Below are 24,026 nucleotides of genomic sequence, written 5' to 3' on the forward strand. Positions count from 1 at the left end.
CTTTATTAGTATATACTTCTTTTTCATTCACTAACTTATTCATTCATTCAACAAATATATATTAGAGCCCAGGTGGCATAGTGGTTAAGTGCTACAGTTGCTAACCAAAGGGTCGGCAGTTCAAATCCACCAGGCGCTCCTTGGAAACTCTATGGGGCAGCTTTACGCTGTCCTATAGGGTCACTATGAGTCAGAATTGACTCGACAGCACTGGGTTTTTGGTACCATACAGCAGGCACACTTCTAGGCTCGAAAGATACAATAGTGAACAGAATTGGGGAGAAAAAAAAAAAAAACTGACCTTACAGAGCTTACATTCTAGTGGAGATGCTTACATTTAGTATGAAGTGCTTTAATTTGAAATTTTCTCAGTAAACCAGTCAACCAACCTCATTGAGAGCTAATACATGCAACACTGTGTGCCAGACACTGAGAAACCACAGTGAATAAGACAGATAAGGAACCTCCTTTCAGGGAGATTTTAGTCTAAGGAAGAAGACAACAGACATTAAATGTGGGCTTTCCAAGGAGCGGCTGGTGGATTCTAACTGCTGACCTTCTGGTTGGCAGCTGTAGCTCTTAACCACTGTGCCACCAGGGCCCCTTAAACACATGATTAATTAAATGATTATAGATATGAAAAGCGCTTTGATCAGTATGAGGCAGAAGAATAACAAGGGAAAAGACCCACCCTGGAAAGTCAAGGAAAGTTTCCCTGAGAAGGCGATATATCTGCAGAGATGTACAGGATGAGCTGGAATTAGCCAGATGACAACAAGGAGGGTGGGAGACCATGCTAGGCAGAAAGGAGTGCACACACAAGGCTGGAAGATGGGAAACAACATAACGCATTTGAGGAATTATTACAATTCTAGTCGCTTAGAGTAGAAAGCAAGGAGGAAAGGAGCTGGGAAGATAGGTGGAGGCCAGGTCGTGCAAGGTTGTGGCCATTTTCAAAGACGGTCCATCAGTATATCCCATTCCACATGCTCTTCTTACAAAGTGCTGTTGACTCCCTCATTGAGAACTTCTCTTGAATCTAATCAGGCCCCTGACTACAGTGAAGTGAGGCTATGTGATTTCTGGGGCTACTTTTAAAATGACAATACAACTTTGTCTTGGTTCTCCTCCTCTCTTAGGACTTGTATCTTGGATTCCCTGTGTCAGCACGTAAGAGGTCCAGCTACAATGAAGTGCTATGCTGGAAAGGTAGAGTGGAGTGTCTACACAGAGACAGAGAGAGACACCCAAGAAGCCCCAGCTGTTCCACCCCTGGCTATTTGAGTGTTCCTAGCCCATGCTTCAGAAGTGTGTGTGAGCCTGCAGATAATTCTTTTGAGCTGCCCTAGCTGACCCGGGGGAAATCCTGGTGGCAGTGGTTAAGAGGTTGGCTGCTAACCAAAAGGTCAGTAGTTCAAATCTACCAGCAGCACCTTGGAAACCCAAGGGGGCAGTTCTATCAGTCCTATAGGGTCGCTACTAGTCGGAATCGACTCAGTGTCAACGGGTGTTTGGTTTTGGAGTTGAGCCTGAGTGAAGCAGAGGTGAGCTGTCCCTGCCAAACCCTGCCCCGAGGGCAGATTTGTGAACGAAATAAACCTTGCTGTTTTAAGTCACTAAGTGTTGGAGAGATTTGTTATGCAGTCATAGTAACCAGAGCAGATTTTGATACCTGCAAGTGGGGTGCAGCCAAAACAAAAAAAACTAAAACAAGTGGAACCGGCTTCAAGGCTGGGCAGTAGGTGTACGCCGGAAGTGCCTGGAAGAGCCAGTTGGCAGAATCCTGATGGTTCTCAAGGAGGCTGTGAGTGAGGGCCTAAAGGAAAGAGAGGACAATGTTATTGGAAGCTAGGTAAAAGAGGACCCTTGTTATGTTGTGGCAGGAAGTTTAGCAACATTGTTGCCTACAAGAATGTGGAAAGCTGAAAATGTGCTTAATGAATTTGTGGAAGAGACTTCCCGGAGGAGTACTGGTGATCCTGCTTAGCTTTTTCTTGGTGATTTAATGAGAAAGGAGACAGAAGAGCTGAAGAAGGAATTGATCTGATTTTCAGGGACATTCAGAGGCAATATGAAAGAACTAGGAATAATAAAACTGTTCATCGTTCCCAGCCTCTCCAAGATTGTCAAATGAAGAAAGGGCTTCAGAGCAAAGACCAAAACCAGGGTAGGAAATCAGATCCTTTGTTAAGACCTCATAAATACCTAAGGTGGTGCCTCAGAATACTTGTCAGACAAAAGGCCTGCTAAGGATATGCATGTGAAAGCTGGACAATGAATACGGAAGCCCAAAGAAGAATTGATGCCTTTGAATTATGGTGTTGGCGAAGAATATTAAATATACCATGGACTGCCAGAAGAATGAACAAATCTGTCTTAGAAGAAGTACTGTCAGAATGCTCCTTAGAAGTGAGAATGGCAAGACTTCATCTCAAGTACTTTGGACATGTTATTAGGAGAGACCAGAGTCCCTAGAGAAGGACATCATGCTTGGTAAAGTAGAGGGTTGGCAAAAAAGAGGAAGACCTTCAATGAGATGGACTGACACAGTGGCTGCAACAGTGGGCTCAAAGATAGCAATGACTGTGATGATGGCGCTAGACCAGGCAATGTTTTGTTCTGTTGTACACAGGGCTGCTATGAGAAGGAACCAACTCAATGGCACCTAACAACGACATCAACAAAGGATATTAAGGGCATGCCTTGCAGATCCTTTTCAGTAAACAGAGCTCTGAAGAGCCTTAATTGGATTTTCTCACAGTAGCCTTGCTGGAAGTCCAAGATAGAGATGGACTTATCTCCACGATATTTGTGGGTTTAGCTTTTGTCTAATGGCATGAATCTCAATATATCCATAGAAAACCCACAGAGTTTTTAAGATAATTATACAGAATAAAATACTGCCAACTTGGATTAAATGGGACATTACAAAATGAAAATAGGCCATTGGACTCTTAAACTACTATTTCTAAGAGGCTGACACAAACTACTCAGCTGCAAACATCCAGCTTTTCTTATAAAAAACAAAGGATGACTCAAAGGGAAGAACCAAGAGCCCAGAAAGCAGAGCCAAGAGCAATGGAGAATCATTCTCAGAAGTTGAACTGAGCCTTCATCAAGGAACTGTCAATTTGTGCCCAGCTGCATTTCAGGATTACTATTGACCAGAGAATTCTAGGTGCCTCCCATTTCCCACAATTAAGTCTGCAATAAAATTATATTAAAATACAAATTTATTACGCTCTGTTCTAGGTGCTTCTCATTGGCCTTCTTTCACCTCTCTAACATGCGCTATCCCTTACCACAGGGTCTTTGCACATGATCTTCCCTCAAACTCTCCACCCCCCAATCACCCTCCTTCTCATCCTTCAGATCTCAAGATTATTCCATAGGGATTTCTTCCTTTCCTTCACAGCACTTGCCTCAGTTTATTACACATGAACTGACATGATTGTACGTTTAATGCCTTTCACGTCCTTACAGTCTAAGCTGCAAGGGCCTGGGGCATTGGGTCTTTTTTACTCACCACTGTACTCCCAGCATCTAGAACTGTACCTGAGACACAGCATTCAAAAAATATTTGTGAAAGACAGAAATTAATCAAATAAAATGTACACAAGACATGCCACAGCTTCAGTTTCCAATACTCCTTTTTAATTTTACTTCAAGCTTATTTTTATCAGGACCTGGGCTGTTGACAAAAGGAAAGCTCCTGACAAAACGTAAACTCCTAGAAGTTTTCATTTTATTCCAAAAAGCACTTCTTACTGTTAAAAGTTTCTCAAATACCAGTGGGTACCAACACTATGATTTTGGCATCATTACAATAATTTGAGGAGAAAAACCCCAAATCAATGCCACAACTGCGAACAAGAATTCTCTGAACTCTAGGGAAGAGCAGGTATGGTCCTGAGTCACCCGGAGAAGATGAGCGAGGTGACACACCTGGCTTCTGATATGCAAACTGACTACCTCTCCTGGCACCTCTCAGACTCCAGTCTAAGAATAGCGCCCCTTGATCCCAAAGCCTCAGATGCATGGGTGGCTTAGAGGCATTACAGCCGCCTAAGTAACTCCGGATGTGCTACAAAGCTATTATTACCGAGCAGTTTATGCTATCGGTATTTAGAAAACAACTGAAAGGCAATCCTAGATGGAAGCGTTCACGGCACGGAGAGCCTCTTTGTTTCTGTATAAAGAAAAGATGCTGAAAGTATATTATACTTTAGGCTAAAAACAGACCTTCTGTTTTCCCATCGCCAACGTTGCTAACTGTATTGAAATGTATGGAAGCCCAATCAAAAGTGATGGGGACTGCTGCCTGGAAGAAAGTTCAGAAATGGGCCACCACGTTGCCACATTCTTCCGTTCTCTCAGGACAGGAGCCGGTAAAAAGACAAAGAACAGTGTGTTCTGAAGTCAAGTTAGGGCCCCCCCAACCCCTATATGAAAGCCCAGACACTGGAAAGGTGAGATGTTTGGGAATTTCTTTCGTCAGAGTCTTAGACCAACAACCTTTAACTTCTTTCTCCCCTCCTCCTAAGCCCAAGATTTCCTTAAAAAATGTAAGTGGAATCTTTTAAGTATTTTCATTCTGTACTTTCTAATTATATTACTAGTGCCTGCAGAACTGGCATTAAAGCTTGAAAGAGTTTCCGTCTCATTAGAATTTTTACCTGGTTATCCCCAGACGGGAAGTTGGAAAGGCCAATTACCATACATTTGCAGAGGCATTCGATGGTCCCGGGAGCAGATCTGATGCCAGTCGCAAGCTCCCTTCTGTGATACCAGGGCGTGCACAGCAGTATCCCAATAATAGGGCGCTATTAGCTGGGGATGAAAGGCTGCAGGGCCCCAGTGACATTCATTAAGAGTTCCTAATTAGAGAGTGAACAACTGCTATTTAATGGGAAGCGGAGGGCGGCGGCCTGAGAACCCGTAAGAACAGGGTGAACTCTTCCCCCCTCGGTGCTGGCGGGGATACGAAGAAACTTTAAAATCTGACGTCCAATGTGCCTTGAACCGGCTGAGTAAAAATAAAGCTTCTCATTACCCAGAGAGGTTCTTTTTCTTTTCCCTTAGGGTCCGTACGGGGCAGGGAGAGGGACGCAGAGAAGGAGAGGGGCGCGGCAGACAGAGAACGCGGTTCTGTAGGAATCTAAGGGGTGGTGTTTTTACAAAATCTCATTACCTGATGTTACAGGAGTCACCAAGCCTGGGAGGAGGGGCTTCTCCAGACACCCCCGCCGTGACGGGCGCAGACAAGGAAGGGAGGCCCCCACAACAAGGGGACCGGACGGGGGTGGGTCGCTGGAGGCGTTGCTGGGAAACACGAATTTAAACTCCACTCTTGGCATCTTTAAGTTGATACTTTAAACTGAGCTAGTTACTCACACGCAGTCTTTATTTAAACACTGCCCCCCCCCCTTTTTTTCCTTTTAGTATCCCCCACCCTACCGTGATGCCAGGCATGTTGAAACACGGCTGATAACAGAATTAATGACAGGCTGCTTTGCTATTTCCATCTGTCTGGCTCAGTCAGCAGAACAAACGTCCGAAGAAAACAAACGAGACGTTGTGCTACAGCCCCAGACGTTTCCACGACCCTCGAGCACCCCGACTCTGGGAAAGCAGCGTGGTGGGGGACACAGCGGCCGCCGTCGCCGCGCGTCAGCGAGAGAGGCGGCGAGGTAAGAGGAAGCCTGGAGCATCTAAGAGCATCTCAGGAAGCCCCGGGTCCCCAGGGCAGGGCAGCCGGAGAAGCCGACTAATTGGAGTGGAAGGAAAAGAAAACAAGCACGATTCAAACTGACAGAAGGCCCAGCCTCTGGAAAAAACCTCGAGCAGCTTCGCTCGTTCCCCGGGTTCAGAGTCCTGGGAAACCTTCCGCCGCTCGCTTCCTGTGCCTTTGTACTTAATCAAACACTTCTGAACGGACGACCCAGAAGCAGTCTGCGAGTCCATCTAATGTCAGTCTGCAAGTCAAAGCCAGGTTTCCAAAGAAGCCGTGCAAAGGAAGTGTCCTAAACCACTCGCCCTCGGAATAAGGGAAGAGCCGGGATGGCCTCCTGCCAACCGAAAATATGGCAACAGGCACTCCGACCGCATTCCCTACGGAAAAGCAACACGGTGCCCTGACACACACAGGCTGCAGGGACAGCCGCTCAGGAAGGTCTCGGTCAGCTCTGCCCCTCCCGGCCAGCCCGGTTCGGTGCCGGTTCGCTGCCGCGCAGCGCCGCTTACCTTTCCGCACCCCGGAGCGCCGCGCCCGCGGGCAAGCACTCCTGGCCCCGAAACGGCGCGCCCGGCGCTCGGCCGTGCTGGGTTCCGGGCAAGAGTCTCGGACTTGGGCGCCAACCTGGCCGGCCTCTGAGCATGTCCAGCGCCCGGCGCTTCTCGGGCGCACTCCACTTCTCCGGGTTTTAGCTCCGGCTAAGGGGTGGGAGCGCGCGGGGAGAGAGAGCGAGATGCCAACAGGCGGCTGGAACCGAGGGTCCCCGGGGAGGGGGCGCGGAGTCCGCCTGCCCGGAGGTGGGCCGAGAGGTGGCGGCGCCTCCCGCGCTGCGCGTCCCGGCGCGGGGATCAGCGGGCGCCGCAGGCCACGGGCCCCTTTCCGCGCTGGGCACGCGCCTTGCTGCGAGGAGCGAAGCTGGCCCCTGCGAGGCGGTAACCACCGTACCGAGCACTCATTGTTCTCCAGGCCCTGTGCTCACTGTATTCATTTCAGCCTCCCCACAACCTACCAAGTAGGGCTCTTCTCCCCATTGCACGGACGAGGACACTGAGGTTGAGCCCCGGCGCCCCTGGGATCGGGGCCCAGGTCTGCCCCCCACCCTATAGCGGCTTCTCGGGCAGAAGGGACCGGCTTGGCCGAGGTGAGCGGAGCGCGCGGCCTCCGGGAGACGCGCCCACCCACCCCGCGGCTGAGGCCGCCTCTGACTCAGCGGACGCTCCCACCGGCGCCCCTCGGGACTTCCTCTGGGCTCCGCCGCCTCTGGCTCTGCGCCGCCACCTTCCTCTCCTCGGGGCCCCCCCGCCCCTTCGCGGCTTTGCGCCTCTCCCCCTACCCTCGGCGCACATCCGAGCCCCGCGAAGCCGACTCCTCCGCCCGGGGTCCCGGAGGCGCATGCGCCTGAGCGCCTGGGCGGCGCGGGCACCTTCCCGCGCACCTGTCTGAGCGTGGCTAGGCGGGGCGCGCGTCCTCCCTCCGTCCCTCCGGCTGCCGACTCCGCCGCTAGTGTCCTCAGGCACCGCCAGAGGCCGGCACGGCGAGCCCTCGTCCCTGCAGCCCCCTCCTCACAGACCTCTCCAAAGAAGCCGTTTCCCCGTCCCCCGCCCAGCCAGCCGGGGGTCGCAGTCGGGGCTCAGGCGCTCACCAGTGTGTCCCGGGCTGCAAGGGCTGCGGCAGTCGCGGGGGCCGCCAGCCTGGGAGCCGAGCTGCTCAGGAAGCCAGCGAGCGCAGCGCCTTCAAATCCAGCGCCCCCGTGCCCGAGCGCCTGACAACCATTCAGAGACGCGGGGGAGGCAGGGCCCCTGGCAGCTTCCCCCCCTCCGTGCACACCATGCAAATGGCCGCACTGCCTCCGAGGCTCTACCCTACGCCTGTGTAATGCTCACTGGTTTAGATGTTTAGATGAAAGGGGGCTGAGGTTTCCTTTGTTTAATTCCACCTACTTACTGTACACATCAGGAGAAGCCAGCACGCTCTTCGGTTCCAAGGCTTCTCACACACCCACACACCCGCTTCGTTGCCCCCTCCGTTCACTTAACCCTTTACCGTTTCCGAATAGATTTTGAGGGCTTCAAGGTATTGCAAGAACATCACTCATTGGGAGGTCATAGCCTTTGGATTGAGTGGCCTTCATGGAGAGGGGGCTCTTACTGTGAGCTGGACTCTAGCCAGCTCTTCGCAACTATTGTATTTTGAGTCTTCTGAACAACCCTACAAAGAATCCGAGAAACAAAGGTTACCTCTAGTGTGCACAGCCACTCAGAGGCAGAGCTGGCCTGAGAACTCAGGCCCCACGACAAAGACCATACTTTTCTGCTTGGCCTATTACCTGCCCCCCTCTATCGCCTGCAGCACCTCATTTAAACAATGAAATAATGGAATTGAGTGTTTATATATTTTTATAAAATCAGGGACAATGATAGGAGCCCACCCAGCACCACTGCAGAAGAAAAGCCTGGCAATCTGCTCCCTTAAAGATTACAGCATAGAAAACCCTATACAGCGGTTCTCCTCTGTAAGGTGTGGGGTGTGGGGTCACGGTGAGTGGAAATTGACTGCAGGACAACTCGAGCAATGGTTTGATTTGGGTTTTTGGGGGTTTCGTGACAGTGCATTGTTGGACTGATTGACATATTTAGTGGTTAAAAACTTATTGCCTACATCTTTTAAATTCCAGAAAAAAAAAAATCAGAACACTGAAGTTAACAGTGAGTCAAAACGTCTTCTCTTGTCTAGAAATGTGGCCTTCACCGCCACCAGATCTCTGCAGTGCAGATGGGGCTCTGAAGTGATGATGTACACCTTCCAAACCTCGCCCTGAAGAGTGAAGAGCAAGCTCCCAAAAGATCCACCAGTGGAGAAAGAACAAAATTTCTTTCTGACCTAAGCTCATTTTTTGTTACTGCATACATCTGCTTCCTGCCAGATTGACTTCTAATTAAGACTGGACCCCTGATGCTAAGTGCTATTTTTAAAAGTTTTGTGCAAATTAATGATTAGATTGCCACAGACACAGACAACCTGAGCTTTTACTTTTTTTGCTTTTGAAAATCTTTGCCAGTTAAGTATGTATCATGAGCCCTTCCAATTTCAGTACCAGAGCTAATACTCTGAGACCATCCTTCGAAAACTTTTTCATTCATTAGTTGGTAGGTAAGAACTACTTTAGGTGAAGGGAAAGACAACACACAATACAGGGGAGGTCAGCACAACTGGACTAAACCAAAAGCAAAGAAATAACTGAGTGCTTCAAAGGCCAGTGTAGCAGGGGCAGGGGCCTGGGGACCATGATTTCAGGGGACATCTAAGTCAATTGGCATAATAAAATGTATTCAGAAAGCATTCTGCATTCCACTTTGAAGAGTGGCGTCTGGGGTCTTAAATGCTAGCAAGCAGCCATCTAAGATGCATTAATTGGTCTCAACCTACCTGGATCAAAGGAGAATGAAGATCACCAAGGACACAAGGTAATTACGAGCCCAGGAGACAGAAAGGGCCACATGAAGCAGCGACTACATCATCCTGAGACCAGAAGAACTAGATGGTACCCGGCTACAACCGATGACTGCCCTGACAGGGAACACAACAGAGAACCACAGAGGGAGCAGGAAAGCAGTGGGATGCAGACCCCAAATTGTCATAAAAAGACCAGACTTAATGGTCTGACTGAGACTGGAAGGACCCCAGTGGTCATGGCCCCCAGACCTTCTGTTGGCCCAGGACAGGAACCATCCCCGAAACCAACTCTTCAGACATGGATTGGACTGGACAATGGGTTGGAGAGGGATGCTGGTGAGGAGTGAGCTTCTTGGATCAGGTGGACACTTGAGACAGTGTTGGCATCTCCTGCCTGGAGGGGAGATGAGAGGGTGGAGGGGGTTAGAAGCTGGTGAAATGGACAGCTTCTAATGGGGAGAGAGGAGGGAGAGAGCGGGCTGTCTCACTAGGGGGAGAGTAAATGGGAGTATGTAGCAAGGTGTATGTAAGTTTTTGTGTGAGAGACTGACTTGATTTGTAAACTTTCACTTAAAGCACAATAAAAATTATTAAAAAAAAAACTTTTCATTCAACTGCAAAGTAGAGTAATTTACGTCAGGAGTTGGATTAAATGAGGCACAGACTGAGTAAACTGTTGGGAGAAAAAAATTTAATAATGATAATTAAATATTTTATTCCAACTATAGCAGAAACTAGAGGCCCTGGTGGCAAAGTGGTTAAGCACTCAGCTGCTAACCGTTAGGTCAGCAGTTTGAACCCACCAGCTGCTTGGAGGGAGAAAGATGTGGCAGCCTGCCTCCATAAAGATTTATAGCCTTGGAAACCCTATGAGGCAGTTCTGCTCTGTCCTCGAGGGCCTCTATGAGTCAGAATGGACTAGATGGCAGTGGGTTTGGGTTTAAAGAAGAAACAGACGTCCTTTGGGCTGAATTAAGTCCCGCCATGCTCCGTTTTTACTTTGTTAAATACTGTATTCCAAAAATATTTTCAGAGTCTACTGAGATCTTTTTAGTGCGTCTGTTTGCCTTTAACAGAGAATACTGAAGCTTTACCTCCATCTTTTTCAGGGCAAACTTCAGGCCAACCAGCAGCTTTATCTGGCTTCCCCACCGACCCTTGTAGGCGAGCCTCTTCTGTGGCTCAGAGGTCGTGTGGGTTGAACTGTGTCCCCCAAAAGTATGTACTGGAATCCTAATTCCTACTCCTGTGGATGTAATCCCTTTGGGAACAGAGTTTTTATTATATTCACTAGGCCTTAGGGTAGGAAACCCTCGTGGCATAGTGGTTAAGAGCTATGGCAGTTGGAACCCACCAGGTGCTTCTTGGAAACCTTATGGGGCAGTTCTACCCTGTCCTATAGGGTCGCTATGAGTCGGAATCGACTTGACAGCAATTTTTTTTTTTTTAAGTGTAGGGTGTGTTTTAAAGCTAATAACTTTCGAGATACAAAAAGAGCTGATTGGACACAGAAGCAAGCCAGCAGAAATGGTGAAAAGATAGATGACACGTGAAGATCTCAAGGGCCCGGGGAACACTGGGTTTATAGAAGCTGACACAAGGACCTTCCCCCAGAGCTGACAAAGAGAGGCGTCTCCTAAGGCCAGTGCCCTGAATTCAAACTTCTAGCCTCCTGAATTGTGAGAAAATACACTTTCATTCTTTAAAACTACCCACCTGTGGTACTTCTGTTACAGCAGCAGAAAGAAGCTAAGAAAGATGGCTAAGGTCAAGCTCAATCGTAGCATTTAACACACTGTGCTGTTACCATTCAAATATTTGTCTGTCTTCTCTCCATCCCACAAGCTTCTGCAGGTCAGGAAATACGTAATATTTAACTGTTTTTTGCCCGCTGGATTTTACTAGGTAAAATACTAGTGCTCAAAAATATTTATTAGATGAATGAAAAAATAAATGAAGGAATTAATATAAACTGTCCACCCAACCCCTAAATCATCTAGTATACAAGTACTGTGGGGTGCACCATATATTTTAAGACTTTAGATGTTATATTTTAAAAATCAGACTGTAGCCCCAATATAATCAATGGGAATTGTGGGCAAACATGCTACGGATTTAGTTAGGCGTTCACTTAAACTACAGGGACTTCTAGAGTTCCTGAAATTGAACCTGGAATATTATGATGTCAGGGAAGAAGACTTAATAAATAAAATCTCTCTCGAGTATTTTAAGAGTAATACCATTTTACTATGGAAATTTTCTGCTTCTCATGAAGAGTCTTATCATGTACGGTAGACTTGAAAAAAAAAACACTCAAATATATCACCATGCAAAACTGTGTCCTAAAAAATATAAATGAAGCTTATTGAATTGCTCTGCGTGCAATGGTTTACAATCTCCTGAATGCTAGAGTTCGGCAATCTGGCTTCCAAGCTCAGGGGACATTAAATTTAATTTAGACGCTGCATGGAGTAGTGGAAAGAGCACTGGCTTTGGGATTCACCAGATGGAACACCAAATATCAATTTACAAACCATCGCCATTTATAAATCTTGGAACTTTGGCAAGGTATTTAAACCTCCCTCTGTGTTCCAGTTTCCTCTTCTGCAAACCAGGGCATGACAGTACCTACCTCACGGGGATTTGATGAGTTATCAACTTAGCACGTGCGACCTTAATCAAAAGGTAGGAGAGCTCACATTTGTCACTTCCGATTCCATCACGGCACCTCTGGGTGATTTTCAGCAAATATTTTTTTACCCTTGGGTTCTGTGCTCCCTCATATCATGTTCGTCTACACTTACAGTCTTTAGGACATAGAAGAGAGAGAGGAAAAAAACAAAACAAAGCAAAACCCGCTGTTGTCAAGTCAATTCCAAACTCATAGCGACCCTATAGGCAGAGTAGAACTGCACCATAGGGTTTCCAGGGAGCAGCCGGGTGGATTTGAATTGCTGACCTTTCGGTTAGCAGCCATAGCTCTTAACCACTGTGCCACCAGGACTCCAGAAGAGACAGATGGCTGGGGACTTGTTTTTAGCTACCTCACACGTTTCATGCTAGTTGGTTTAGTTCTGTTGCCTGTTAGCATGCTGGATATTGTTTTCCAACATGTGTTAATACCAGATAAGAGAGAATTTCCCAAAGCCTTTTAACAGCTCATAAGAGTTCATGAACTTCCCTCCCACGCTTTCAAAAAAAAAAAAAAATCAGTTAAAATCCAGTAACTATCAGGAATTGACTCAATTGCTGTAAGTACCTTGAGCTTCTTGGCATGAAAAAGTCATTAGAATATTTGTGTTTGTATTGAAACAGTATCCATTATCTCATTTAAAAATTCTAGACATATTATATAAAAGTAAAACATCTCCTCCATTAACCTTACCCAACTTGGCTACTCCCTTCACCTTTTATGACTCCTGCTTGCATTTGCATTCTTTTGTATGCTACTTTTTAATTATTTTGAAGCTTTTTTCCTTGTGTTTTAGTTTTTCCAAGTATGTTATAAACCAACACTTGAGAAATTTATGCTCAAGAAAGAATATGTTCATAATTCTCTAAAATATTGTTGACTATTGACTATTGTGGAAACCCTGGTTGTGTAGTGGTCAAGAACTACGGCTGCTAACCAAAAGGTCAGCAGTTCAAATCCACCAGGCACTCCTTGGAAACCCTCGAGGCAGTTCTACCTTGTCCTTTAGGGTCGCTCTGAGTCAGCACTGACCCGATGGCAATGAGTTTGGTTTTTTTTTGTGTAGATTATTGTACGCATGGAAACCCTGGTGGCATAGTGGTTAAGTACTACAGCTGCTAACCAAAGGGTCGGCAGTTCGAATCCTCCAGGCGCTCCTTGGAAACTCTATGGGGCAGTTCTACTCTGTCCTATAGGGTTGTTGTGAGTCGGAATCGACTCGACAGCACTGGGTTTGGTTTTTTTGGTTTACTGTACGCACATATTAAGTATATGCTAATCATGTCATTCCAATAATTTAAAATTACAAATCTTCCCTGGTTTCAGATAATACCTTATTTCTCCTGAAGGACCTTTCTGATCTGAACATAATAGCAGAGACCTGTATTTTTCAGCCTTATACTCCCAGGGTGCGACACAGACGTGGAACAAAGTCATGGTCAATAATTGCTGAATGAATGATGTCTTATTGGACTTAATGTCTATCGAGTATCTGCACTTTATCGTGTTCTGCCGTGAAGTGTAGGTATGTGAGCGTATACATGCTTTCCTTCTGTAGATTGCAAGCTACTCACCACCAATCACCACTGAGTTGATTCTGACTCATGGTGACCCCCTGGGTGTTAGAATACAACTGTGCTGCATAGAGTTTTCAATGGTTGGTTTCTTCAGAAGTAGATCACCATGTCTGTCTTCCAGAGTGCCTCTAGGTGGTCTCAAACTGCCGACCTTTTGGTTAGCAGTCAAGGTAGGCAGCAATAATTCTTGCCAAGTGAATTTATATTAAGATCCCTAAACGGCCATTAAGTTTATAGTCATTTTAGTGTTGAGCCTAACAAACATTCTTCTGAAGAATAAATTTTTAAAAAATGGAATGTTAATGGTTATTTTAAAATATTTTCAAGATATGTGTTCATGTTAAGGCAAGCTATCTGCAATTAAATATTACATCACATAAATCTATAAAGCATATCTATATATATAAAAAAGAAAAATTTTTTTATATATCATATATATAGATATACATATATACTGTTTTTTATGCATATTACATATATACTATACTATAGCTATATAGTACATATACTATATATTATGTTTTGTATAATATGTAGTATATATATTTATGTAATATATAGTATATATATTTTATAATATATTAAAATAATATATAAAAATATGTATATTTTTATATTATATAGTATATATTTATATAATTTATAGTATATATTTATATTATATATAGTATATATTTATGTAGTATATATGTATATAGATCTATTAATACATAGTATATATATATTTATATATATACTCTAGCTATATAATATAAAAACCAAACCAAACCCATTGCTGGCAAGTTGATTCTGACTCATAGCAACCCAACTGGACAGAGTAGAACTGCCCCATAGGATTTCCAAGGAGCCTCTGGTAGATTTGAACTGCCAACCTTTTGGTTAGCAGCTGATCTCTTAACCACTGCATTACCAGGGCTCCTCTACAGAGTATACCAAAAAAAAAAAAATCATTGACTTCGAGTTAATTTTGACTAATAGTGACCCTAGAGGACAGAGTAGAACTGCCCCCATAGGGTTTCTAAGGAGCAGCTGGTGGATTTGTACTGCCATTCGTACTGGTTAGCAGCCAGTCTCTTACCCACCAAGCCACCAGGGATCCCTACATAGTATAGTTCCACAGAAATCCTTGGTATAGGTACACACACACACACACAAATGCCTGGAGTAGGGACTATTTCCATTTCACACTTGAAGAAACTAATGCTTAAAAAGTTTACATTGTTCAAGATCATACCTTTTACATGAGGTAGAGCAGGAATTCTAATCCTGTCTCACTCCCAAGCCCTTGTTCGTGAAACGCCACTTTTCAAATGAATAAGTACATTCCTACTAAACCCAAAAAAGCCCACTGCCATGGAGTTAATTCTGACTCATAGTGACCCTATAGGACAGAGTGGACCTGCCCCCATAGGGTTTCCAAGGCTGTAATCTTTACGGAAGCAGACTGCCCATTTTTCTCCTGCAGAGTGGCTGGTGGGTTCCAACCACCGACCTTTAGGATTGGCAGCCCAGGACTCTTAACCACTGTGCCACCAAGCTCCCGAAATCCGTATTTCAGAGTACAAATCAAGAAGGCTTAGCAGCACAAAAACGAAATTTCAAGTGCCAGGGATTAGTGTATTAGAAATAACTAAAATTGGAGTCCTGCCACATCCTATGGGTAATTTCACCACAAAGATTTCCACGCCACCCTCAAAAATATTTTGTTCTATGAGTTGAAAATTAACTTTGGAGTTTAAATTTCACAGGGAGCTATGACACTTGAAATTGTCTGAGCCCCCCAAGATGGTGGAAAACCAGAGCTTAAGATCACTGGGCCGGGTGGTAGGCATTGGTTATGCAGCACGGGAACCAGGCTGCCCTAAAAATCATTTCACTCAAGACTTTGACTGCAGACAGTAAGGTGTGCTGTGCTGCACACGGTGGAAGCTTCCAGACCAGACCCTCAGGATACCTTGTTTCTAGCTGCCCTAGGGAGAAGACGCTGGCACTAAACGTCACAGTGCAGCGGGAAATCACTCTGCTGGGACTGGTGCCCAGGAGGAGCCAAGGATACAGACAGGCACTCACAACCATTTCAGAGAAGGCGAGTCCTCTCTGGAGCCAAAATCCATCTTACTGTCAAGTAAAATTGTTCTAAATCATATTGTTGTCACAAAAAAAGTATATTAGCATGACTTGATGTCTTATAAAGTTAAAAAAAATCAGAATCAATATGTATCTACTGTGTTACCGATCTTACCACTAATAATAACTGCAAAAAATGCTTAATTTTTAAAGTCATCTTTATATAGTAAAGAGCCTGGTAGTGCAGTGGTTAAGAGCTCAGCTGCTAACCAAAAGGTGAGCAGTTCGAATCCACCAGGTGCTCCCTGGAAACCCTGTAGGGCAGTTCTTCTCTGTCCTATAGGGTTGTTACGAGTTGGAACCAACTCTAATACAATGGGTTTTTTTTTTTGTTGTTGTTTATATAGTAAGGGTCTGTATAGTAAATACTCAAAAGAATAAATTAAAAAAGCACCCTTTATCATGTAGAACATTCTGATGAACTTCAGTTTCAAGGCTGTGCGTCTTTTCTATAAGCAGTGCTTTTCAAGCTAACTCTAGTAATGAACCATTTTTTAAATCCATTAGAGATTAATACTTTTATAAAATACAGTAAAATGAATTACTAGGAAAATGAAATTAAAAATAAATGCAAAATACGCAGCTATTTTATTATTATTATTAAGATTGTTGTTAAAATATTTATATAATAAATATATAGTTAGGTGCTGTCAAGTCAGTTCTGGCTCAAAGTGATCCCACACGCAACAGAACAAAACATTGCCAGGTCCTGCACCATGCTCACAAACGTTGCTATGTTTAAGCCCATTGTTGCAGCCACTGTGTCAACCCATCTCACTGAGGGTCTTCCTCTTTTTCACTGACCCTCTGATTTACCAAGCATGATGTCCTTCTCTCGGGACTGGCCCATCCTGATCACATGTCCAAAGTATGTGAGACAAAATCTCACCATCCTTTCTTCTAAGAAGCATTCTGGCTGTACTTCTTCCAAGACAGATTTGTGCATTCTTCTGGCAGTGAATGGTATGCTCAATATTCTTTATCAACACCATAATTCAAAGGCATCAATTCTTCTCTGATCTCCCTTATTCATCGTCCAGCTTTTGCGTGCATGTGAGGCGATTGAAAATACCATGGCTTGCATCAGGCATGCTTTAGTCTTCAATGTGACAGCTTTGCTTTTTAATTACTAGGATAAACAGGCATAAAATAATTCTGTCAAGTTGCTATGCCTCTAACTTACCGTCAACGTTAGTGCTGGTAGCAGAAAGTTTGCAAGCCGCACTGTCCACGACCACACTTTGAATAACACAGCTATCAAGGACACCTGTCTGTCGATGACTCCAATCAGCTTGGAGCTGAAAAATGCCAATTTTTTCCACGCTCTCGCAAAACTTCAGCACACAGGGTGATTCGTGTCTCTCTCAACAACGTCTGGTTATAGAATTAGGTGACGCACTGATGAAAAATCAGTTTTTTGGGTGTAAATGTTTGAAAGTGGGTTGTAACCTATTCCCATAAATATAAGCGGAAGCCTTGTAGCTTGCCAAATAAGCCAGGCTAATCTCTTTTCTGCTACTTTATGGGATTAAAATGCGATGGCTTGCAGGGTGCCAAGAAACAACTTTAGAAAAATACTAATAGTCAAAATTGGATGGCCTCTATTTAAAACCCTGACCTTTCAGCATGGGGGGTGCTCTTTAGCTTGCATTTATAGAGCTGCCGGACACGGATCAGCTCTTTGGTGTTTTCCTCTGACCTCCCAGCTTTTCCTTACAATATCCCTGGGAAGTAGGTCGGTGCCTTTTGCTGAGGAGGAAATGAAGACCTAGAGGCCACAGCTGCACTGGGCTGGGTCAAACTCAGTGGACCCCGCCCCACATCACTTCCTCTTTTGTTACCCCACCACCCAGAGGTTGTTTTGTTTTCTGCAGGAGGTCCAGGAAGCAAGAAGGGAGGGAGAGGGTAGACATTGAGTCAGGGCTGACCACAAAACCTTTTCAAGCTCCCAGCTTGTTTCTGTGATCTCTCAAGCCACTCCCTCCGTCCTAAGATCCAAAGTCAAATCTGTGGTCCAGTCGACTCTGACTCATGGCGACCCCACGTGTGACAGAGCAGAACTGCTCCAGAGGGTTTTCTTGGCTGTAACATTTACAGAAGCAGATTGCCAGGGTTTTCTTCCACAGTGCCACTGGGTGGGTTTGAACCACCCACCTTTAGGTTAGTAAAAACAAACAAACAAAAAACAAGCCCATCGCCATGGAGTCCAACTCAGAGTAGAACTGTACCGTAGAGTGCCTGGTGGATTCAAACTGCCAACCTTTTGGTTAGCAGCCATAGCTCTTAACCACTATGCCACCAGGGTTTCCTCAGGTTAGTAGCTGAGTGCAAACCATTTGGGCCACCCAGGACCTTTGGAGATTCCCATAGCTTTAGCAGATCACACAGCGTGCCGGTAGCAAACACCAGTGTGTTTCTGAAAGGCCTCTGAGCTGGGAGTCAGGCGGCCTAAGTTTTGTTGCCAGCTCTGTCCTTCCTCACTTGAGTTTATTTCTTAGACACATCACTGAAATTTGCTAAGCCTCTGGTATGTTGTGTGTAAAGTTAGGGTGAGGCTAGATTCTCTCAGACTTCCCTGCTAGAGCTAAACTGACCTCAGACCAGACACCTGGGATATTGACTGCCCGCCTTCTGACTCTTACCACCATACCATCTGCTTGGCTTTATTAACAAACCAGACACCAGGGGCATCACTAGGGTTAGCGTCACCCCTTGTAGGCTCTCCCTACCTTGTGTGCTGGCTGCCTAGGCTCCCAACACCCGTAGGCCACCACCTCCTCCTGCACTAGCACCTGGTCCAGCCATGACACCGGGCCTGTACCCGTGCCTGGTGGGCCCACCAGCATCTTGCACACCAGCGCCCACAGCTTGCACTGCACAAAAAATTTTATAGACAGTCATTTTGGTGTCACCCCTCTGACAGTGTAACCCAGTGCTGTCCACATCCCCCACATCCCCTTAGGACACCACTGCTAGAGACAGTGAAAAATCAAAACCAAACCTGTTGCCATCGAGTCATTCCAACCGCCCCATAGGGTTTCCACGGAGCCACTGGTAGATTCAAACTGCTGCTTTTGGTTAGCAGCCAACCGCTTAACCACTGCACCACCAGGGCTCCCCAGAGACTATACCAAAAACCAAAACCATGGCTGTTGGGTTGATTCTGACTCATAGCGATCCTACAGAACAGAGTAGAACTGCCTCCATAGGGTTTCCAAGGAGCGGCTGGTGGATTCGAACTGCTGATCTTTTGATTAGCAGCCACGTTCTTAGCCACTGCACCACCAGGGCTCCTAGAGACTATAGAAAATAGTAAATTTGGAGCTATTTTCAAATGTGGTAAAGTGAACTTCCTTACCTTACCAAGTTCCCATATTAGAGAGAACTGAGACTTAAACTTGGATCTCTTGACCCTTCTGGAAAAGATGAGCAAATCCTAAACTTAATAACAGCCATGCCCTGTTGGATTAAGTGTCATCCAAGATAATTTTTAAACGTAAAACACCATTCTGAAGAAACTGAAATGTAAAAAGTGGAAACTGTGAGGGGGTGAGGGATCGATTTTGTTATACTTGGAAGCTCTTCAATCAGGCAGGCTGTCTGTCCTGAAGAAAGCTCCCCTGATTAGCTGAGGTAGCGCTTCTTCTTTCTTCTTCTGCCCAATTTTTAAAGAGGAAAATTTTAACTTTTTTTTTTTTTGGTCTTAAGTTTCCCCTTCACCCCAGTGGGCTTTTATTGTCAATGATACTATAAAACAGAGATTAGAAGTCTTCCCCAGATTCTACGGAGATCTGCCCAATGTAGCTGCCCAGTTGCCACGTGGACATCTTTGGGAGTAGGGAGCATTACTCAGTCTATCACAGGAAATTACAGACATAGATATATGCGAAGGGAGGAAGCTGAACACCATAGAAAAGACACTATCTCAAGGGGTAGGAGGCTCTGCTTGCCTTGTCTCTGTATCTCCAACACCTAACACAGGGCCCGAATCACTGCAGGCAAGAATATTTGTTGAAAGAATGACAATATCTAAAAAGAAGTGGGAAAATTATGCAGTCATCAGAGTTATCATGGGTGGTAAGACTGCATGATTAAGACAAAAGTCCAGAGGGTAACAGTATTGATAAATAATAGTTATTACTGGCTAGAGCAAACAGTTAAGCTCTCAGTTACTAACCAAAAGGTTGGTGGTTCAAATCCACCCAGAGGCACCTCAGAAGAAGGGCCTGGCGATCTGCTTCTGAAGGCCGGATCCTCGAAAACCCTGCGGAGTGCAGTTCTGTTCTACACACATGGGGGCGTCTTGAGTCAGGATCAACTTGACAGCAATGGGATTTTTGGTTACTAACTGAATACTGACAATATCCCAAGCTCTGAATTAAACCCTTTGCATATTATTCCCTTTAAATCTTCCACCAACCTTGTAAAGCCACTTCTACTAACTCTGTTTTACAGATAAGAAAACCCGAGGCTCAAAGTGAAGTAATTTGCCCAAGGTCACACACCAAGTAACAATAAGTAGTAAAGGTAAAATTTGGATCTCAAAGCTGATGTTCTTAATCCCTCTTCTGTGTTTCTGAAAAGTCAAATGAAAAGAAGTTTCAGAACACAGACAATCTTCACGCACCAGGAGGGTAGTTCTGTTCAGTTTTTTGGTCACTAGGTTTGACAGTAATATTAATGCTATGAACCTTTTCCCGGGGGGTCGGGGGTAACGAGGCAGAAGCACACCGAGGCAAAGCAGTTGGCACGCTCTTTCCAGGAATCCATACCCCCCTGAAGTTCAACCCCAAGCCCTATGGGTCCAAGGAACCTCTGGTAAGAATCCTTGCCTAGAGAAATTCTGTCTTTCAAGGAACTCAAAAGCGAAGACTATTGTGAATCTCTGACTATGTAAAAAAACAAGCCCAAATTTACCATTTGGTGTAAATCTGGATTTCCATGTGTTGAACATGCTTAAAATAAGGTATATTAAAATGTCTAATCTACCAGGAATCTTCCTTTCTCTCACTGGTCGTGCATGAAAACAAATCCCTTTCGGTTAGAACTCCAATCTTCTGTTAAATCTTGCTTCCAGATGAATTTAGGGTGTTCAAATATGGGCTGATTGCCACTGTTAACACCTGCTAGGCTGCAGGAAATATTCCACTCCATGGCCTAGACAAGATATTTTTACATTCAAATTAGAATAGCCGTGCTAAAACAAGACAGACACTGTAAGGAGTCAAGGACATTTGAGAATAGAGCAGGAATCCCATATGTTACCAACACAAAAAAAGAAATGAAGCAATTACTTGTTGATACAGCAGAAGAAAATAAATATTCCATTACTTATTGACTAAGCTGGGCTTTCTCCACCTCAGCACTATTGGCGTTTCAGGCTGCCTTGTGCACTATAGGATGGTTAGCAGTAGCCTCGGCCTCTACACACTACAGTAGCCCTCCCTCGCCCAAGTGGTGACAACCAAAAATGTCTCCAACCCAAACCCATTGTCATCGAGTTGATTCTGACTCCTAGTGACCCTACAGGACAGAGTAGAACTGTCCCATAGGGTTTCCAAGGAGTGCCTGGTAGATTTAACTGCCGACCTTTTGGTTAGCAGCCATAGCTCTTTGACCACTACACCACCAGGGTTTCCAAAACAAAATGTCTCCAGACATTGGCAAATGTCCCAGGGCAGTGTGGGGTATCATCTCCCCTGGCTGAGAACCACTGAACTAGCACTAGAACAGAAATTCCATATGGTAATAACAGCTCCCTCCACACACACACACACACATACAAAAAAACACCAGAATTTTTGATGAACAGAAGAAATAAAAATAAATCCTCCAAGACTTACCTAACCAGAGCAACACACATTATTTTCTCTCTGCTTCACTTACTGAATGTGTGCCATGTACCAATATGTCAAACTCTTTGAGAATCCACCTGTTTCTGGCTGGGGAAAAGCGCTTTTTCTTGGCTGTGTCTCAGATTCTTACACGATCACTTCTCTAGGTCTCCTTCGGCACAGTACTCAAGCATTGTCTCTGAGGAGACCTATCTAAACAAGACAGGCTGGGATTCGGTGCAAGTACAACTAAGCCAATGGCACGCCCAGCTTCCGCCATCTGCATCTCAGACTTGCCCTCTCTCTTGTTCCCCACCCACCCCTTTACCACACTGCAAGGCTCTCAGATTTGCCATCAGCTAGCAAACATTCCAGAATACAACAAAGGTTGGATCTTTTAGTTATCCTTATAAAAGGCAGCTCTGTGATGCTCAGCTGTGTAATTCTATACAGGGTGGCCTCTTTGAACCAGAACTTATGGAAACCCTCTAGATCTTAAATGGAGGCAACCTGGAATTAAATGACCATTTTCCAGGCAGCAAGCCACGCCAACGGAGCTTAATTATCACTGGCAATTTACATGGAGCACTGTGAGTGAAAAAATCCCTAGATTGCATAAAGTCATTTTTGTGGGCAGTTTTTTATTTGGTTTTTGCTTGCAGCCCTTTTGTTTGTTTGCCTTTGTGCACTGGCCTGGCTCCAGACATGGATATTATCCTGGCCAAGCCTAGAGTTCCCAGTGAACGGTCTAAGTTTTAACTCCTTCTTTCTCTCTAATTCCAGCTCCACACCCCCCGCCCCCCCCCTCCCCCCGCCTCCAATGCTGGTAAATCCTGGTCAGGATAGTGGGCTGATTTCAATTCTCTCTGCTGGCATAGTCACAGCCACTCCAGGCACCTAACAGTCATCACTGGGCAGGGGCCACACGCCACTGAGCAAACCTGCTTCCTTGGCGAAGCCTAGCTCCTTGATCTGGAGCCAGGAGCCAGACTCTGCCTTTCTCTAGCTGAGTCACCTTTGACTTCTGAAGTCTCTGAGCCATGGTGTTTTCATCTGCAAAATGGGGATATAACACCTACCTCACAGGGTTGTTATATTAAAAACGTGTAAGTTTCTACATAGCGTCTGGCAATGGGAGTCTCAAAGAGTCATAATTTCAATAGAGTCGGAATTAAAGACTGTACTGACTATAAAGGAATTATTCCACCCCAGCAGGAGTTCCTGGGACTGACAAAGCTCTTTCATTAGCTCCGCTGGTTTTCACAATTACTTAGAAGTGGTGGGGCATCACAGCCCTCACTGTAAAGGAAAAAAAACAAAGTTAACTAACTTTTCCAAGGTCACCCGGCTCTGACGCTAGCTCTCTCGTTTTCTAACTAGGAACCCACTACCTTCTTTGCTACACCCACTTTGCATATTCTTATTAGAAACAAGCAGGAGTACCACACGATATGTGCCCCAAAGGTTAGGGAGGCACCGGCGAATCCCTAGAAGGACCGAGATGATATTTTCACCCACCTAGAGACTTCCAGGACTTCTTTGGAAGCCATAACTACAATAATACATATGTGTGCATTCATCCCAACAGAAGCTGTCAGATAAACTGAAAAAAAAAAAGATAGCATAGGATTTACTCACCTGCTTTTAAAGAGTTAATTCTTGCTGAGCTCTATGGAAAGAGCCACAGGGAAGAAGCTGGGGCCAGACCCAAAGCAGAGGGATGGTCCCTGCCAGCTGTCTCCTCTTTCTTTTTCCACGCGAATAAACATTGCCCAAACAATCCCTTGCTGGAGAGCAGGAGATCCGTTGATTCTGCAGTTAAAATGGACAGAGTATGTGTGTGTGTGTGTGTGTGTGGAGTGGGTGGGAGAGAGAGAGTGAAAGGAGAAGTGGTTTCTGAAAAAGAACATGGAACTATAACTGTGTCCTTAGATTATAAACTACTCAATGGGTGTGAAGGCCAATGATTTCAAGATCTTCTCAAAGTGCCTAGAGATGGTCCAAAGAATACTATATAATCTAATCATTTATTCACTTTTCTTATGACAGTCCGTCTTAAGAAAATAAGCGAGATGGATACAATCTCACACACATTGCTTCTCTCAGTAAAACGGTACACCCTCAATGTCTAATGGAATGTTCAAAGGAAGGAACAAATCTGTCTCGGAAGAAGTACAGCCAGAATGTTCCTTAGAAGCAAGGATGGCAAGTCTTCGTTTCCTATACTTTGGACATGTAATCCGGGGGACCAGGCCCTGGAGAAGGACACCATGCTTGGTAAAGTAGAGGGTCAGCAAAAAAGAGGAAGACCCTCAAGGGCATGGATTGACACAGTGGCTGCAACAATGGGCTCAAGCATAGCAACAATCGTGAGGATGGAGCAGGACAGGGCAATGATTCGTTCTGTTGTACGTTGTGTGTTGGGTCGCTATGAGTCGGAGCTGACTTGACGGCACCTAACAACAACAACAATGAAGTGTTCTATGTCAACATAGCAAATGCTCTTACTACTTCTAGAGCCTTTGTTAATAATAAAAACCTCTCCATTTTATGAAGCACTTTCACACACATAACATTTGAAAAAGCCACTGAAAAACTGTAAGGTGCCT

At 45.2% G+C, this 24,026-nt stretch overlaps 1 protein-coding gene across 13 annotated transcripts in view; it reads right to left on the reverse strand.

The window, feature by feature from the left end:
- Nucleotides 1-23,266, reverse strand: part of KBTBD11 (kelch repeat and BTB domain containing 11) — a 56,566-nt gene extending 33,300 nt beyond the window's left edge. The window contains exons 1-2 of one of the 13 annotated variants that reach the window (XM_049903195.1): nt 23,056-23,266; nt 1,673-1,816 (exon numbers count right to left, since the gene is read on the reverse strand). The gene's annotated coding sequence lies outside the window, so the exon portion shown is untranslated. Of the gene's footprint in view, nt 1-1,672; nt 5,553-6,243; nt 6,332-6,743; nt 6,829-7,067; nt 7,135-7,376; nt 7,718-21,426; nt 21,711-23,055 lie in introns of those variants that run through there. The other 12 variants (XM_049903194.1, XM_049903193.1, XM_049903191.1 and 9 more) reach the window with 12 other exon arrangements.
- Between the last annotated feature and the right edge of the window lie 760 nt (nt 23,267-24,026).

The sequence above is a fragment of the Elephas maximus genome, chromosome 12, assembly GCF_024166365.1.
Source record: "Elephas maximus indicus isolate mEleMax1 chromosome 12, mEleMax1 primary haplotype, whole genome shotgun sequence".
Taxonomy (NCBI): Eukaryota; Metazoa; Chordata; class Mammalia; order Proboscidea; family Elephantidae; genus Elephas; species Elephas maximus.